At 44.0% G+C, this 12,121-nt stretch overlaps 1 protein-coding gene across 7 annotated transcripts in view; it reads right to left on the reverse strand.

Annotated features, from left to right (window-relative positions):
• GFOD2 (Gfo/Idh/MocA-like oxidoreductase domain containing 2) overlaps positions 1–11,252 on the reverse strand; it is a 40,728-nt gene extending 29,476 nt beyond the window's left edge. The window contains exon 1 of one of the 7 annotated variants that reach the window (XM_070613721.1): positions 10,977–11,252. The gene's annotated coding sequence lies outside the window, so the exon portion shown is untranslated. Of the gene's footprint in view, positions 1–10,358 lie in introns of all 7 variants that reach the window. The other 6 variants (XM_070613722.1, XM_070613723.1, XM_008509534.2 and 3 more) reach the window with 6 other exon arrangements.
• Positions 11,253–12,121: the final 869 nt, after the last annotated feature.

Below are 12,121 nucleotides of genomic sequence, written 5' to 3' on the forward strand. Positions count from 1 at the left end.
TTAAAGGAGTGTTAAATGACATATCTGTAACATACTTTGAGTTCCATGTGAAAAACGCACTACCCACACTCTAGGATTGAATTATGATAAAAATACTGACATATTGGTAGTTCAGTAAAGAAAAGAAGACAGCAGTCCAAGGGCATAAAAAGCCAGTTTGAGGGGGCTGGCCCCATGGCCAAGTGGTTAAGTTTGCACACTCTGCTTTGGCAGCCCAGGGTTTCACCAGTTCAGATCCTGCGTGCAGAGGTAGCAACGCTCATCAAGCCACGCTGAGGCAGCGTCCCACAGAGCAGAGCCACAAGGACCTACAACTAGAACACACAACTATATACTAGGGGGATTTGGGAAGAAGAAGAAGAAGAAAAAAAAAGCCAGTTTGTGACTGGCAGGAACTCCCTTTCCCCAGAGCAGTTTTCAAGCCTCATCTATTGGCATTTTTTCAGTATAAAATGGGTCTAAAGGAAGTAGGGGGAAAGAGCAAAATGTTCAGAACATCAAACTGCACTTATGCAACTACCTTATGATGCAGTATTCAAGGCATCATGACTGACAACACTAGATAATTGGTCATAAGTACTTCAGTTACCTCTCAAATACAATTATTTGAGAAGCTTCAGCTACCCGATATCTGTCAAATAAATTAAAATGTTGCAAAATCCAATGGTCAATTCTCATCCTCATCCCACTTTGATGCAGACAGCAGCAGCGTCTGATATCGTAGGTTCCACTCTCTTTGTAACACACTTTGGTAACCATGGCTCACTTTATGATGATCCTATTTAGTCTCATGGCTTTAAACACTATCTATTCTCTGACGACTCCCAGAGTTATCAGCCAGGTCCTCTTCCTTGAGCACCAAACCACTATAAACAACTGCCTATTTGATATCTCTACTTGGATGTTTAATAGGTGTCCCAAACTTAAAATGTCCATGACTAAACTGGTATTTCCCCAAGCACCAAACTCACTCTTCCCACAATGGCTTCACGTCAGAAACTGGTAACACAAATTTTCCAGCTGCTAAAGTCAAAACCTTAAAGTAATCCTTGATTCTTCTTTTTCTCTCACTCTTCACATTTGATCCATTAACAAGTCTTGCTGGCTCTCTACGTTTAAAATATATCCTGAATCCAACCACTTCTCATTTCTCCTATTGCTACCACCTTAGTTCAAGTCACCATCACACCTCTCTTCTACATTATTCCAATAGTTGAACTGGTCTCCCAGATTCTACCCTGCTCCTCTCCCCCATTGAGGTGCACCTGTACCCTCAATCTATTCTCAGCATAGCACTGAGAGTGACTCAATTAAAATGTAAGTCAGAGCAAGTCACTTCTCTGCCCAAACCCTCCACAGGCTTCACATCTCTCTTGGAATAAAAACCAAGGTTCTTACACTGACCTACAGGGCCCTATGTGGTTCATCTGCATCCCCTTCCTCCTTTCATCTTTCTGACCTTATGTCCTACTTCTCTTCCCTTGCTCACTCTGCTCCAGCCACAGTGGTTCACTGCTGTATGTATCTCAGACATGCCAGGTATGCTCCCATCTCCAGGCCTTTGCACTTGCAGTTCCCTCTTCTGTAGAAATATCTACTTAGCTTACTCTCTCACTGCCTTCAGGTCTCTACTCAAATGTTATCTTACCAAAAAGAAGTGTATTTCCTCATTGTTTGTCTCCCCCTATCATCCCTGCTAGAATGTATACTCCTTGAGGACAGGGAATTTTTTGTCTGTCTTATTCACTGCTGGATACCCAGTGCCTAGAACAAGGCCTGGTATATTGCTGAAAAAATGAAAGATTTCAGACATCGTTCCTGCAGAGTTAATCAATAAACCAAGATGTATAACTGAACTCATAAAAACTGTATATATGTAATTCAGTAGGGTCTTTGGATATGTTCAAAAATGTAACAGAGAGATTACTCATGTCGCTAATCTAAGTAGTTTGGAGCAGAATCTGGTTTTAATGGTTCAGGAAAGAAAACGACCATTATCTATTAACAGAATAGCTCTGCCTGCCACTTGGGATTAGGAGAATGAGCTGCTGCTCTCAGTCTTAAACTACAACTTGACCTGCCAAGAAGGTGCCCTCACCCAGAACTGTCTCTCCAACTACCATCCCTCCTCATGACTCATACTTATCAGTTAGCTCAGTCCCCTTGCAGTCACATTTCCTCCCTCTTAACAGAGAACTATACAGGATGTCAAGCCTTACAGGACCAAAATGACCTAGCACTTAGGGACTATGTTCAGTCAAATGCCAACAAACAATGGTAAAGGGAAGGCAAGTGATAGTGGACTCAAACAAGTGGTAGTGATTCAAACCTAACCAGTTCATAAGGAACCACTCTGGCTGCAGTGAAGCCTTCCTGCCCCCACAACCAGTGCATCACCACATCTCATTAATTGGACCCTAATGCCCCTTGAATTCAACCACTGCTCTCTGGTTCCCTGAACAGACACCCAACAGTTCTCCTGGTCCTGACCATTTCCTTCCCCAGCCTTTAAGTGTCCCTAGGATAAAGCCCAAATTCCTTGATGGGACTCACAAAGCATCTCCCCAGTGTAAGCTGGACCCTTCCCCACCTCTCCACTTTACCCTTACACTGCACTAAACATGCTAGCAGCTACCATGTCTCACTCACTCCTTCAGTCCTGCTCTGAGATTTTGGTCCAAGCTGTTTGCTCTGCCTGAAACAATCTTTTCTTACTTCCTCAGGCTAAGTCCTTCTCAGAAGATGTACTGGATATCCACTCAAACACCACTTCTTCAGGGAGGCTGTGCCTAGGCTGAGTTAAGCAATTCTGCTTATGGTTCCCAAGCAGCCTGGGCTTTGGCTTTCACAATGCCCATCACACCTCACTGGAATCACCTACACAGCGTCTGTCATGATGGTAGGACGTTGCTTATCTCACACATTGCTGTCACCAGGACAGAGCACAGCACCTGACACCCAGGAGGTGCTATGTGATGAATGAGGAATGAACTTACGAATAAGTGCAACAGTGAATGAATCAAGAAGTCAGGTTAAAGCCAGTATGGATGCTGCACTGACTAGAAGGCAACAGCTTTTCCTGCCTAATTCCTTCTTTCTGATTTTAAATATTTTAAAATCTTAAAGAGTTTAAGCTACTTTGAATGATGTCCCAGAACTGATACCATGCAACATCACACTAGGAGAGGGGTGTCATGACTTAACATCTAGTTGCAAAGGGACCTATAACGTGAGAACCTAATTCTTGAACACGGTACAGGAGACAAAAGTGTAAAAGCCAGTTTTAAGTTTAATCTTTGTTTTGCAAAAACCAGGACCTGTTAGAGAAATAAATAGGAATGCCTTCCATGTGGCCTTCAACATTTGTCATGTACCAATAATTAATTAGGAAGGTGTGGCTAATTGTCCCTCAGCCTTCCTTTAGGCCCCTGCTGACACCTGGAATTGAGTCAGTGTGGCAGATAGGCTATCAGTGCCTCGACAGAAGAGCTGGACCCAAAGAGGAAAGACAAGCACACCTCATCATCAGAGCCCAAGCAGGAGTAAGTGGCAAGTATGCAGCTTAAGTTCTAAACTGCATCTTCATAGCAGAGGGACTGTCTACAGTACAGTTATAGCTCCCTACTAACCAGCTTGTACTTAAGTCTTTGAAATGGTAACATGATTCTTTTCAGCAGGAATGCTTTCAGACAGATGTGAAAATGTTTCTTTACCTGCACTTATGTTTCCATTGAAAAATAAAAGCCAAACTAAAGAAACAGGTATTGAGTTTTACAAATTAGTTACGATAAAGGCTTTGGTCTCTAGGTTTCAAAGATCCAGAGGCTCTATGGAGAAGGTTTAGTTTTCCTATGACTTGTTTGTTTATTTGAACAGTGCCTACACTGACTCAATGACATGGTCGCAGATTCCTCCCTCCTCATTGAGAGCAGAAACACAAACAGGACAAAGGAAAGAAATGCTATTCCTCCAGCTCCACAAGCTGACATGGCTATAAACTGTTAAGCAGCTACCGTGGAATGAGAGAGTATATCTAGCCCTGGCCAAGGATGTCAGTTCCCCAGCCCCCAGGCCCCTCCACACAGTGTCCTAGGAGGGACACTAATCAAAGGCCTAATGACCTGTCCAATGAGGTGTAACTACCCAAAGTACAAAAGGATGAGCTAAATTGGGTCATAAAGAAGTAAATTTAACACCCAAAGAGGTATCTGGATCACTATTAGGTCTAAAAGTTAGCCTCAGCTGATTATTACAGTAGGAAAAAGTACTTATCTATGAGCTATATTAATTCTTTATTAAAATCTAGCAATAACAAGATTATTTTTTTTCTAAGTTTGCCTTAACAGTGACTTCCAGACTGACATCAATCTGAAAATTCCATCCTCAGCCCTACTCTCTCCTGGAACAATTGTGTCTAATCTTTCAATTTCACTATGACTTTTACGTAAACCTTAACTTCTAATTTCCAGCCTTGACAACTTGTTCCGGCTCTGGCTCTATACTTCTAAGTGTCTACTGGAAATCCTTGGAGTGATCTACCAGCTTCTCCCAACCGAAATTCATCTTTCCTCTCAAACTTGAACCTCCTCCTGTGCTCCCCTACCCCTTCCTGTCACCAGAGCACTTTCCTCCTTTAGTCCCCAATATTTGTAAGCACAATGAGTCAGGCATTACGCCAGGAGTTGGGACACACAGCAGCGATCCAGACAGGCCACATCCCTAGAGCCTAGTTTCCATTTCTTGCTACACGCACAGCTGAATACCAGGGACTGATAAGACACAGGAACATAAGGGGTGTTCAAAGATCTTTCCTTGTGGGGGGCACGTGAACAGAGAGTCTGCCTTTCCCTTTAAATCACTGAGGTAAAGCCCATTTGGCCGTGATGCATGTGAAGTAACCAAGCCCAGAGAGGTGCATTACATAATTTTGTTTTACCTGTGGTCCTAAGAAGAGGGTGTGTTTTTAATTATAATGATGTATGTTTTTCAATGTGCAAACTTAATTTACTGACATTTTCTTAGTGTTTTCCACCTTTTATGTGGATACAAGTACTCTGCTCCTGGGAAAACCATTTTTTTTTTTTTTGAGGAAGATTAGCCCTGAGCTAACTGCTGCCAATCCTCTTCTTTCTGCTGAGGAAGACTGGCCCTCAGCTAACATCCGTGCCCATCTTTCTCTACTTTATATGTGGGATGCCTACCACAGTATGGCGTGCCAAGCGCTGCCATGTCCGCACCTGGGATCCGAACTGGCGAACCGCAGGCTGCCCAAGTAGAACATGCGTACTTAATCGCTGAGCCACTGGGCCGGCCCCTATTTCTTTTTTTTTTTTTTAAAGATTTAATTTTTCCTTTCTCTCCCCAAAGCCCCCCGGTACATAGTTGTGTACTTTTAGTTGTGGGTCCTTCTAGTCGTGGCACGTGGGATGCCACCTCAGCATGAGTTGACGAGCGGTGTCATGTCCCTGCCCAGGATTCGAACCGGCAAAACCCTAGGCCACCAAAGCGCAGCGTGCGAACTTAACCACTCGGCCACAGGGGTGGCCCCAAAACTAGCATTTCTATGGCAGCAAAAAACACTCCAGAGAGTTACCCACCTGCCTTCCTTCTGGATTTCGGGTATGGGACACTCTTAGGGCGCCCTGGAGCACAGCAACCCTGACAGGTGTTCTTTGTTACATTGGCCCCTGCTCACCAGGAAGGTTAAGTAGTTCTCCACTGCCTGCAAGTGCTCAGTGCCCTTCACAAGTATTTCTTACTTGTATGCAGAAAACTGTTTACCAACTAGGCCATGACCACACTCAGCTGTGATCTAACAATCTTTTAGTTGTTAAATGTGAGGTGTAAAATACTCTAATTTCAGGACAGTCTTTGCTACACCACCCCTTTTCTTCTTTTTCTTTGTTTTGGTTAATGAGTAATGAAGGAGGCTGGTTATAAAATACAGGATATATATGGGATACGCCTTCCTGAAAACAGCCATTTATTTTAGTATTTTAGAATTTTCTGATTATTGTTTAAATGATGCCCAACGTCTTGCCTCACTATTGAGACTCTAAGCTATTTCAGGACCAAGACTGGGTTTATATGGTATTAAGGAGATAACAGGTTCCTGAAATTTCACACTTCTAGGTATTTTGGTAACATTCCTATAATACTTGGAAATTACTTAAAGGCATTTAAATGTTCTCTGCACAACAATCTTAGTATATCAGGTATATTAAGCATTGAAGGAAGGAGAAACAAAGACAATAATTTTATTTTATTTATTTATTATTTTTTTTTGGTGAGGGAGATTGGCCCTGAGCTAAGATCTGTGCCCATCTTCCTCTACTTTGTATGTGGGATGCCACCACAGCATGGCTTGATGAGCGGTGTGTAGATCCATACCTGGGATCCAAACCTTAGAACCACCAGCCACGGAAACGGAGTGTGCAAACTTAACTGCTACACCACTGGCCGCCCCAAAAACAATAATTTTAAAAGAATAACCACCGTGACCAGGAGGAAGCCCAGGGCTGGGGGAATCAAAACAGCCTTTTACAACACAATGATTTAATTTTGAAAATAACATCAGATAAGGAATACTATATTTGATCACTTCGCCCATTGCTCTAAAATACAAGCTATGTTCCCCTAGCCCCTGGCACAGGAATATCAACGCAAAAGGCTGATAAGTAACAGGAAGTATGGCTGATCTCTCTACCATCCCCCATCTCCCTGACAATCACAGGATGCCTGACATGACAAACACACCATCTCACATGCTCCCAGAGCCACCCCCCGGAGAGGGCCCTCAGAGATGATAACCATTTCCTAGCAGAAACCACCATCAGGCTGCAGAAACCATTAACCAGATGGAACATCCTATAATATGCTTTGGGATGCTGTGCTACAAAACCATCCATCAACAAGCACCAAAGAGACCCTAAGGGTCAAAGCTATCTGTTAGCAAGCACCAAAGAAATAGCAGTCTTAGAAAGCAGCATAAGATCTGTACAGTCACCTTTCAATTACACACATGAATTCATTACCTATGTGACTGCATTACTGTTTGGTTCACTGACACCTCAGATAGGAAACATCGGTGCTGCCTAGACCCTGCCATCTTTTTCCCTCCAGCACTTTTAATAGTCATAGAGCGAGAAAGGGCAAAGGCCCACAGAGAGAAAACCAGCTCACTATCCTCTGCACTAGCAAGAAACTTTTAGGAGGGTTTGTTATTTAAAATATATGCTCATTACAGAAAATTATTGTGTGTTCTTCTCATGTTTTTTTTTCGCTAAGTTTTTACATTTGTTCAATGTTCTTGTGATCAAACTGTATTCACAATTTTGTATCCTGATTTTTTTCATATACTATTTTGACATAAGCATTTTTCATGTTATAACAGACAGCTTTTAAGGGTTACATATTTCACTGACTACAAGAACCAGCTTTTCACTTCTTTAGTCATTTTCAATTTGTTTTCTGTTATAAACTATACAGGTTAAGAAATTATGGTCCAGAAGTTATACGACTTGCCCAACGTTATCATTCTGAGCAAAACATAACTGTGAACGTAAATAATAAAGATTTTGAGGTTGTAAAGTGATATGGTAAATCTCAAAGCCAGGGAGACGTGTTTCTGGTTCTATTTTGGGGTCATCTATTCTCATGAGAAATTGAGAGCTGACAGTTTGAGAGTAGCAGTTATCCCAGGCCAGAAAGGAAGACTACACTGTGTTCGGTACTCAGTTCCCACTCCTCACAGCCTTCATTCCTAATCCTTCATGGTAGAGGATGAATACAAATCCTCACAGAAGAAACTTTTGGGAATGGCTCTGAGAGGTGGTGGGGAGAGTGAACTATCCCTCTAGTAATTCCCCGCTATCCTGGGTCCCAAAGAGTATGGCATTTTGTCATTGGCTACCTTGAGAACTGCTAGGACAAAGGCACTACTTGCAATGCCCCTCTAAGAGCAGGAAATAAAGAATAAGTACTTAAAGATAGGGTTTGAGTGTATTTAGGTAATGCAGGAATATTCATCTCTTCCTTCTTAATGTTTAATCCCTATTTTCTAAGTGTTCATTCCCATCACCACGAGACAAATATTTACTCCATTTTTACTTTCTTGGTTTAAAGAGCTGGTACTTTAGTAAGCTCATACCTAACCTATGGCTAATTCATAAGTGAGTGTTTGAGTGTAGGAAAGTCTTACTGCTTTCATGTTTTTCTCAGTATCTCTTAAACTTTCTGACTTTCATGAGCCCAAGCTTATTTCAAGTATCTTTCATTCCACACTTTTTAAAACACCTGACACCTAAATTTTTAGACTCTCTTGAAGTTTACTAATACAAAGATATTACTTTCGTAGGTTAAGTGTTCCATTATTATACTGTATACGAATTCTCAAAAATAGCAGAATCTCCAATTTTTTTCCTAGATGCTGTGCAATTCCAATAGTGGATTTATCTTAGAATTGGACCTCCTACTATAAATACGCATAAGTGACTTGTCAGGCATCAGAAAGGCTCTTCTACTTCTAAGTTAGGGGTCTCTATCTGAATCCTGTGTTTTCTGAATACCAACATATGTATTACAACTTCTTACAACAGATGGTAGTGCATCCTCATTTCATTTCTCCTCTTAACCATATAACTAGAAAATCAGTTCAGTGAAAGTAGATCCTGTTAGCATTACTGGTTTATCTGCTCTGTTGGCCTGTTAAATACTGTTGATTACTTTATTACAGGCCAGATTTGATAACTGCCCTCAGCTGCCCCAGAAAATGGAGTGGATGTTAAGTAATTATTTGTCAAAGGTATCACTGCTATAGCAATGAAGAAACACTTTCAGGATCTGTAAGTCCATCTTTCTCCTCTGAAGACAAGTGTTTTTCTGATTATAGGAGCTCAAAAAATGCACACAAATCAATGGGGCACACTCACCACATTTAAGCAGTATTTTCTCCAACTGCTCATTCAAGGAAGTATTTGCACTTACACTGGAAGCACCCTCAAAGCTCCAAAGACGGTAATTGTTCCCTTCCATTTTACCCTGATTTTGGCCTACTTGTCTCTCTTCTATCCGGGCCAACGCTGAAGTAACGAGGGTTTCTACACAGAATAGAATGATTTTCATAAAGTTTTCTGACAGGATTTGGCTAACTGTGCCAATTTTCCCCACAGATTACATATTCTTCTGATAATACCCCATTATATCGCTCAAGGTACTTACACAAAATACTTCCACAGATGCAAGAAAAGTGAGTAATAGACACAGCCACAATACCCATGGTTATGGTCTGGCATTGATTTATGAACCTAAGACAAAGCCCTCTTCCTTAAACAAATCTGACCTATTAACATCATCATACTTTCAATGTATCTTCTCTTATCACTCTGACAAAAAAATCAGCAAAGTCTAAGATACACTGAAAATTAGTTTTATCAAGCTGGCAACAAATTGACTTTGATGATTAGAATCAGTGACCATCTTTAGAAATCACACTCTTTTTCCCATATTACAAATCTTTGTCTTTTTTGGGTGGGAGGAGCTTCTTTTTCTTCGCTAATCCTACTACTAGCGGGTTTTAGTATTACTATAGAAGTCATATATCTGAATTTTCCTAGTAAATAAAAATAACAACTGATCAGACTCAGACCAATCATTCCATAGGAAAAGTAGGAAAACCAGATGTAAGGAGAAAGCCTTTCACAACAGAATCTTAACCTGTAAAATGGGGAGTCCACTAACAATTACTGAAAATTTTCACCTCTTGGTTCAGACAGATTCTCTAAACTTCTAGTCCAAAAGTAGTAAATCTTTCACATTTTCTATAAAACGGATGGCCTTAAAACTCTTTTGTTCCCTGGTGTAGCTTTTCAGAAGGAAATAGGGTTCCTTATCAAGAATGAATCTAGTTCTAAAAGACAATCATCTTCTCCATCTCTCTCCATATCACGATAATATATTAAACGCCTTTTCTAATTTCAACAGTTTTTCCCTTTAACTGAAAGGTCACACACTAAGGGCCCTTCCTTCGGAGACCTTTGTGCCCCAAAGCTTACAAAGGTCCTCTGGGCGGTGCCGGGTGCCGGTTCTGGATACTCAAAGGGCACCAACTTTTTCTTCCTCCTGTGTTTTGCCCTCAACATGACACTGTGAGAACAATGAACACAAATAAGGTGGGGTTATAACCTTCGTTGGTGTCTATCCTACGCAGTTTTAAACTTTTCTATTCCTGTCCTGTTCTTTAGATTCTGCCGTGGTTTGGGAGGTAAACTTTTTACACAGCCATTCACAAGTCCTGATCTCTCCGCCCCCTCTTCCTTCCTCACCATTCATGTGATAACGCATTGACGGGAACACCTTACCTCACCTTTTGTCTCCGCAACTCCATCTGCTTCCTTCCTGAGCTTCAAAGGTAACCCAGGGCCATCGAGACGTGGCCAGTGGGCACTTGGGGACTGGTAGAGCCACCTGCACCTTCTGGAGGGTCCCTTCTCCCACCTGCCACCTGAACACTCTTTCCTTTAATAAAGATTTACCCCCGAAAAGTCCCATCTCGCTCTGAAAGACGATGGACCAGCTATCCCAAGAGCCCTTTGTCTGAGGCTTTCACATCTCACATCCTTCGCCACAAAGCGTTGGTCCTCACACAGGTATGGGGTCTGTTCGGCACCGGACGGGGGAGCCTGGGTTTCTGCGTCCAGTAAAGGGATGGGTTATGGCCAAGCTCCTTCCAGAAGCCAAAATGCTACAATTCTACGACCCAACTCGCAAGTCCTATTTCTGAGGTGGAGAGGGCGAACTCCGGGGCGATCCCCGAAGTCCGCGCGGGCGCTGGCAGTTAGAACGGCCCCCTCCAGCCCAGGCTCTGCGTTATCTCCGCCTCCAACCTCGGGTGGCTGGCCGCGGAGGAGGCCCGGCCCACCCCGCTCGCAGCCGCGCCATGCCCTCCATCCTCACCCGCGCCGCGGACCGCCCCTCACCTGGCACGCTGGCATCGCCCACCCCGCTGTGCACCCGGAGACCACGGATCCGGACCAGTCTCGGCGGCCACCAGCTCTCCGTGAGAGAGGCTGGCGAGGACACGCGGGCCCGGGAGTCTAGCGCGCCGCCACCCGGAACGCGCCGCCTGGTTTCTAAGGAACCGGGGGCTCTGGAAAGGGAGGGGCACGACGGCGGGGGGCGGGGGGGGGGGGAAAACGACGACTCTGCGCATGCTCCCTGACGGGAGTGGACACGCGCGGGGAGGGGCCGTGACTGGGAGCTGCGCATGCCCGCTCGTCGGGGGCGGAGGTTGAGTAGCCTGGCTGGGGGCCCTGGTCATTCATTTCCGGCGTTGCAGGCGGCGGTATGAGCTGTGTTCCAGTCTCGGCTTCTTTCCGGTCCGCCGCCCGGCCTCAAGAGCAGGGAGGTTCTGGGAACTGTGGTGGGCCTCTGTTGTCTTGTGGTGAAGGAAGATCTGCTGTTGGGCAAAGACCTATCCTGGCGGAACGCCAGTTCCTGTCGAATTCGCCGGACCTCCCGGCTTCCTGACTGCTAGTGACTCTCGCTTTGCTGTTCTTTCAGGTGCCTGTCTGGGTTCTTCTTCCTCTGGGTGTTCTTTAGTGTTCCTTAGGTATCAGCTCTTCAGGACTGTGACGTCAGTCCTCCTGATCTCTTTAGAGCCTATGTCCCCCCAAGTAAATACCATTTTGTAACAAGACTACCCTTTGGTTCACCAGTCTGTCCGCTAGAGTAGTGAAACCTGTAAGCCTTAGTGTAAAATAGGCTATGTTGGAAATGTAGGATTAGGGGTTATTTCTGCATGGGGAGCCTCCACCCCTGCTTGTCTGAACCTCCCAGTGAGAGTCTGGACCCATGCTCAGCTGGCATTAGGAGGGCGGCCCGGCCCTCTTTCCAGAGCAGCCTGTGATGATAGAACATATCAGCTGAGCTGAGGCAGTTTTCCCGCTGAGACTTGCTGACCAGCAGGGCTATCCCTGGAACCTGTCTTCTGCGGGGTTTTATCACCCTCATTCCTTTCCCCCTGGATTCTCAACAGCCCGGCAGAAAGGCAGAATCAAAGTGTCCCTGTGTTCCATCTGTCTTAGTCATTGTTCAAAGTTTCACTCTAGAGTAGGGCTTCTTG

This window comes from Equus przewalskii, chromosome 3 (assembly GCF_037783145.1).
Source record: "Equus przewalskii isolate Varuska chromosome 3, EquPr2, whole genome shotgun sequence".
NCBI lineage: Eukaryota > Metazoa > Chordata > Mammalia > Perissodactyla > Equidae > Equus > Equus przewalskii.